This window comes from Dermacentor albipictus, chromosome 1, assembly GCF_038994185.2.
Source record: "Dermacentor albipictus isolate Rhodes 1998 colony chromosome 1, USDA_Dalb.pri_finalv2, whole genome shotgun sequence".
In the NCBI taxonomy this organism is placed as follows: Eukaryota; Metazoa; Arthropoda; class Arachnida; order Ixodida; family Ixodidae; genus Dermacentor; species Dermacentor albipictus.
Window position 1 is genome coordinate 237,816,395 of NC_091821.1, and position 7,032 is coordinate 237,823,426.

The window sequence follows — 7,032 nt, forward strand, 5'->3', positions numbered from 1 at the left end:
TTGCTTTCTTGTAACAACGGCTCCTACCCACTACAGGGGTTAGGCCAAGAAGAAAGTGATTCACTGTCGCCGTAGCCGTAATGTTCTGGTCAGCGCGCCATATGCTGTGGCTGCGAGGGTGAGGCGAGGATGGTGGCTTGATGCTCGCCGTATTACTGCGTGTCCAGTGTTGGTCACGTGATCAAACGATCGCTAGAGGGCGCAAGTGAACGCATCTAAATACACGCAAAAGGAGAATTCGTTGTTCTCAGCAACCACCGCACCAAATTTGGCGAGGTTTAATGCATTTAGAAGAAAAACTTAAAATCCAGTGACTGTTGTTTCAAATTTTCGATTTACGTCGTCATTTTTTTTAAACTGGCAAAAATTAATATTTTCAGAAAACGAAACTATTAGGTTTATAACTCTGTAACTCAGCAATGAAATATGATATCGCAATTCTGTGAATTGCATATAATAGCACATCTAAAGCGCATAAAATTGAGTTATTGTACAGCTCAAAATATTTATTAATATGGAAATACAGCTTTTACAGAACCCTTGCAGACAACGCAACAGCCTGACGTAATATATAAAATGTCATATCGAATTCGTCCGCTTTCAATGATCTAATAGATGCCGCTTACAGAACCGCGACATCTGTTCTTGATGCAAAGCTAATAATTTGTAAACTTCGTGCTTCTGTTTCTTTTTTTTCAAACTTTGGAATTTTTGAAAATCCTTATAGCAAAATTCAGGCCCGAAATCTGAGAAAAACGTTTTTACGTTTTACATGTATTTGACTAGGCCGCGTATCTGAGGGGAGGGGGCGGTGCAAAGTTTGCGAGCGAGCCGAGATGGTTGGTGGCCTCATGCGCGAGTGTTGGAGGAACCTCAAGTTCCCGAGACGCGATGAAGCGAGGCAGCGTGAGCTCGCCGCCACCGGCGCTCTTATCACCCCAGCGTTGGGACAGCGTGTTCTTGGTCATCGAGTGAGATGTGTTCATGTTAGCCTGTGCGCACCTGACACCATCCTCAGCGAATGTGTACAGTTTGTACGGCCGCTAAACCTACGAACTTCGTGTAGTTGCCTAATAATTTGCTATCGTCGCCTTTCAGGCATAAGTGCGATTTCCTTTAATATGAGCGTGCGTTAACGATTAAAAAAAATGCCGAAAAGAGAAGCTAACCAATGTTTGGGATAAAATAACTTAATGAAGAAATAAAAGAAGCAATAGAAAGTTATGGAATTTTGACAAGATAGTCGTTTTGTGTGCCTAATAAAAATCTAAATTGCAATATAGGTCAGTTGGTAAATTTCTTTTTCAGATCTCCAGACCACTGCCCAAATGTGTTAATTTTTAGAGAACTATCACTAGCGACTTCTCTAGAACATTGCTTTTTGTGTTTTAGTTGTTTCATTGTTCCTATACAGCCTATAAATATTTATCTATGCAGCGGCGAGTGAATAGTCAATTTGGAAAGGTAATATACACACCTATATAGCGAAATGGTGTCGACGCTTGTGTGAATTCCCGTGAGCGTGATGGGGTTTTCCAATGCCTTGGTTCTTCCACGGTGGCCTTGACAATTGCCGTGACAGTGTCGTCCTTCATTTGAACGAATACCAGAAGTATAGTCACAATTATGTTTTCCTTAATCATTAAGTAGCGCACCACTTCACCCAACAACTTTGTTGAAATATCGGTAGCCTCGTTGATCAAAAGTCGGATTCCCGCAAATCAGCGTGGGGGCAACACGGTCACGACAACCTGCCCTCGCCAAAAATCTCATGGTTTAGCTACGTATACTTTTTTATGACTAGCGAATCAGGTACTCTTACAATGCTACTGGGAACGCAAACTGGCAAACAAAAAGTGAATAAAATTTGACCGCCCTTCCACTACGGTGAAGGGGGTTGGAAGCGTAGCTCGGGATCCGCGGCTCTTCGTTGTCTCGGCTCGGCACGCCTCGGCTCCACGCTCTCTCACGGCGAGGTCGGCACGTCGATGACGAGCCGTTTCTCGAGCGAGTTCCTAGCGGCGCTTATCAAACGCCGTCTGTTCTTCGGCTGCAGAACGAACCAATCGCGGCCCCCCCATCTGACTGCAGGGCCGGAACTGGCGGGAAACAGCGGGCGTGAGTTAAGCGAACTAAAGCCCCTTTAACTTCGTAAAGTAGTGCAACGCCTTGAAGAATACCGCCTCCTCCTAGCGCGCTCTGGCCGAGGCCGCCGCCGCGTCGCTATTGGCCTAATAGCATCACGTGGGCCCTCGCACCTTGCTTCGGCGCCATTTTTGCTCGAGAAGTGTCTACGGAGTGGCGAGGAGCGCACGTTGGCGCCGTTGCAACGCTCGAGCAGTGTAGGTGGCACCACGGTCGAGGAGGGTGCGTGAAAGAGAGGAGAAACGAGGGGGAGTGAAGGCGGAGGAGGAGAGTGTCGCTACTTTACGAAGTTTAAGGGGTTTTAAAGCGAACACGCGACCGCACCGTAACCCTTTTCCGGAGGGAGGGGGACGCCTGTGATTGGCTCGCGGCTTGAACTGTGTCTACTTAAAAAGTCGCGGATGATGAACCGACAGTGGCTGAATCGGTTAGCGTGGTGGTCTCGCACCCGGAAGTCGGTGGTTCAAATCCGCAGCCCGACAAGCAATCGTTATTGTCGCGCGGCTTGGGTTTTTTCGTACGGCATCATCGACACGAGAGCGGAAATACAAGCTTCGCTTGAAAAAGTCGCAGCACCACAGGCGCCCCTGTGGCTGAAGTCCCTGGAATGGCCTAGCTGATCCCCGAGAAGACGCCTCAATGGAGATAGTGGCGGGCGAAGTTTCTGAAAGCCCAAGCTATACACAAGCTGATGAAATTGAATTTCTGGACGGCAAGATAGACAACAAAGTTCCATAGACTCAGCTACAATTACGTAGTTATTTATTACCATATAGTCAGAATTAGAACCTCGATATAACGAAGTTGTACTTGCACAAAAACTTTGTTAATTCGAGGTTTTAAGGTTTCATTAAAAACAATTAACAAATTCATAGGCATTTCTGGTGGATATAGTATTTTGTTAGTAAGCACTTATAAACGAATCGCAAGAAGGTCAGGTCATAATAGAATGCTTTAGTTTGGCGTTTTCACGCTCCGCTCAGCAGCTGAGCGTAGCGGAAGCGCGAATGCACATGCGCCCTCCGCTTAGACGCAAGCGGACTAGCGGAGCGACAAACACGGATGGATGGATGGAAGGTAGGAGCGTCCCCTTTGAAGCGGGGTGATGGCAGTTGCCACCATGCTCAGCTTTTTATTTTTGTTTAACTGTGTTGTAAGTTATTAGAATTCGCCATTTTCTTTAAATACTTCTTCCTACACTTTTAACCTTATGTCACCTCTCTGCTTTTGAGCCACCAATCTCCCAATCGCTTTTTGCTAATTTCCACCGCATATTTATTTACATGACTGTTGTTATCTCTAAACCCTACGGCCTCAGGAAACGTGACTGTGCCCCCATCGACATCGGGATGGATAACATCACATTTTAGTATGAGGTGTTCTATTGTTTCTACAGATTTACTACGCACAGTACATGTGTCTTCTTCTTCATTAAATTTCTTTTTATAGCTCCGCGTTCTAAGACATCCTGACCTAGCTTCAAAGAGTAGGGCACTGCCTCTTGAGTTATGATAAAACGCTTCCTTCCTGATCTGCTGTTTCCAGTATCGATATAGTTCAACACTATGCTTCTTTTCCATTCAATTTATCCAATTTTTACCTTCCGCGTTTTTAACCTGTCGTTTAATGATCTGTCTTTCTCCGTCCTCGTGACTGGCATACTTACCGTTAGCTTCCTAGTTCTTTTCCGCCATTGCGAGTCAATGTTCTTTCTGTATAGGTATTTAAATACCTTAGCTGTCTACCTGTTATCGTCCAATTTCCTCAGGCGTTTTTCGTATAGGATTTTTACTGTGAGCTTCCCGTGCTTCCAACGATGCTCAGCCCATATCCCCTTATACTGCCACGTTTGTGGTTTTCCCGTGGGCACCTAGTGCTAATCTTCCAACAGCTCTCTGATTTACTTCTAGTCTCGACTGAACTTCTGCCCTTAAGCATAGAACCGCATTGCCGTAAGTAAGCCCCGGCACCATTATTCCTTTCCAAATACCTCTCAGTACTTCATACCTGTTGTACCCCTACAATGCCCTATGTTTCATTATCCCGGCATCTCTTCGCTCTTTTGCTATGAGACACTGTTCGTGCTTTTCCGTGTACATCTGCCCTTTGTTTATCCATACCCCGAGATATTTGTAATCGGCCACTCGGGGTATTTCATGGCCTCGTATTGTAAGCTCCTGATCAGTTGTATCGTTGAAAAACATCCCACCGGACTTAACTGCGCTGAAACTGAAGCCTAGACTGTCTCTTTCGTCTCCACAATAATTAACCAGAGTTTGCAAATCTTCCTGGCTATCTGCTAACAGTACAATATCGTCCGCATACATTAAACCCGGTAGTCGTTGCTCAACAACCTATCCGCCTAATCTGCACGACAAATTATACCCTATATTGCTTCCTTGTAGCCTTCTTTCCATACTTATCATATAAAGCATGAACAGCAGCGGTGATAAAGGACAACCTTGCCTTAATCCTTCGTGTACCTCGACAGTTGTCGTACTCTTAATTCATTCCCATGTTATTTCAACATTATTTTCTCGATATATTTCCTGTAGGAAATCAATTACCTCATGACCGATACCTTCATCTTTTAATATGTTCCACAGGAGCTCCCTGTTCCCGTTGTCGCATGCACCACTAATGTCCAGGAAGGCTAAATACAGAAGTCTATTTTCCGCCTTAGCTATTTCTATGCACTAGGTAAGCACGAACAGGCTATCGTCTAAGCGCCTACCACTTCTGGACCCGTTCTGAAGTTCTCCGATTATTCAATTACTTTCTACCCATGACTGCATTTCCAATTTCACCACCTGCATCGTTAGCCTATATATAACTGATGTTATCGTAATTGGTCGGAAGGATTTTATGTTCGTCTCATCGCCTTTCCGTTTATAAATCAAATTCATTTTACTCTGTTTCCAGCTGCGCGGAATTTGCTTACTTGTTATGACTGCCTCCAATGCTTTCATCAACGTTTCCTTGCTTCTTGGGCCAAGTTCATTAATTAACTTGATTAGAATTTCGTCTATCTCTGCAGACGTGCATTTTGGAACATTTGCTTCCTCCTTTTTCCAGTTAAGATTGGTCACTTCTAAGCTGTTTTCTATTGGGCTATCCTGTGTTGCTCCCTCATTTGGGGCGATTACCCTATCGTCTTTCCGAAATGACTCAGCTATAACTGAACCAATGTAGTTCACAGCATCATCTCCCTCTAAACTTTTTCTCTCGGCATCGTGAATCTGTTCCTACTTTCTGTGATTCGCTTTACCCAGCCAGCTTATATGGTTCCAGAATTTTCTTGACCCCCCTTCAGTTGCATCGCGAACTTCAGCCAGCCAGCGATCAGAGGACTGCTTTATTTTAGCCTGGACGAGGACCTGCACTTGTTGTTTCTTTTGTCGATAAGATTCCCATTTTTGGCCTATTTCCTCTTCAGATAACTGCGCCCTCTTTGCTTCTCTGTGTTCCCGTGATGCCAACCGTCGCTGTTCGATGGCCTCCCTAATTTCCTTATTCCGCCAACTTCGTGGCTTCCTCTTTCCTCTCCAGCGGTTTACTCCTTTTACTTCTTTTATTTTTGAAATGAGTAGTTCTGATTATAATCCCACTTTTCCATAGGATGTTTCTCTATTGTTTCCTCTATGCCGGCCGCTATTTGCGTTATTTGTTCATTTAATTTTGCGTACTCTTTTTGACTTCCCTGCATTTCTCTTTGAGCAGGGCTCCGAGCTGCAGACTAATACGCTTATGATCACTTCCGAGGCTGTACTTCCCCTCTTCGTCTATTTCCATTATTGCGAGCTTGCTATACATCCCCTGCGACATTAAGCAGTAGTCAATGGTCGTTTGCCTGTTACGGGATTCCCCCCTACAGAAGCTTCCGCAGGGGGGTAATCTCCTCCGCGACCCGAGCCATTCTAGCCAAGCACAAGCCTCCGGGAAGAGCCATAGAGCTCATGTGGGTCCCGGCTCACTCGCAGGTAGCAGGCAACACCATCGCCGACTACCATGCCCGAGAAATGTCAATCCGGGCCGAGCACGAGCCGGAAGAGCTACCGCACCCGGTTACCAGCTTTCGCGACATTACCCGGATGTACCGAGAAGAAAGGTGCAGACTGCCAGAACCGCACCCCAAACTCACCAGGCAACAACAGACGATCCTGCGTCGAGCGCAGGCGGGATCGCTTGCGCATCCCGTACTGATGAACCGCATGTACCCTGCGGAATACGATATGCTCTGTCCTTTTTGCAGAAGAGAAAAGGGCACCCTGCCGCACGTCTTGGCAGAGTGCACAGAACTCAAGACCCCCCCTCCTCCCCTTCCCACCAACACCCCCAATCCCCAACCCCTTGAGCGATGGGAGACCTTGTTATCCAGCCCCGCCCTACCGATTCAGCTCGCACTGACGGACAGGGGCCAGGAGCTGCTGGAAACATATGGGTTCCGTAACTAGGGAACCACCCCGTCTGGTGCCTGCGTGCACCACCGATTTATTTCGGGCCCAGTGAATGTTGCTTCATCATCATCATTACGGGATTCCCACGTGATTTGTCCCTCCCACTTAGTTTCTCTATTTACTATAACTATAGGTTGTGTCGCTCACAGAAGTCTAGCACAGGCACGTACCCAGGGGGGGAGGGGGGCCGCCCCCCCCCCCTACCTGCCCACGCCACCAATCCCCACACACATTCCTAAAGCGCCGCCAAATCAATGTTGAGACTTGACAGCTATTCGGTGGTCAACATTTGGTTGCCTTTTTCACTCCTTTTGGATGACGGCATTTATAGGCATTTCATGCGGTGTGAATGCCAGTTTTCTCATCGATTCGGTGCTCGCGCGATTAACTCGACATGCGTTCAGTTGTCACCATCTATTCTACGGTCACG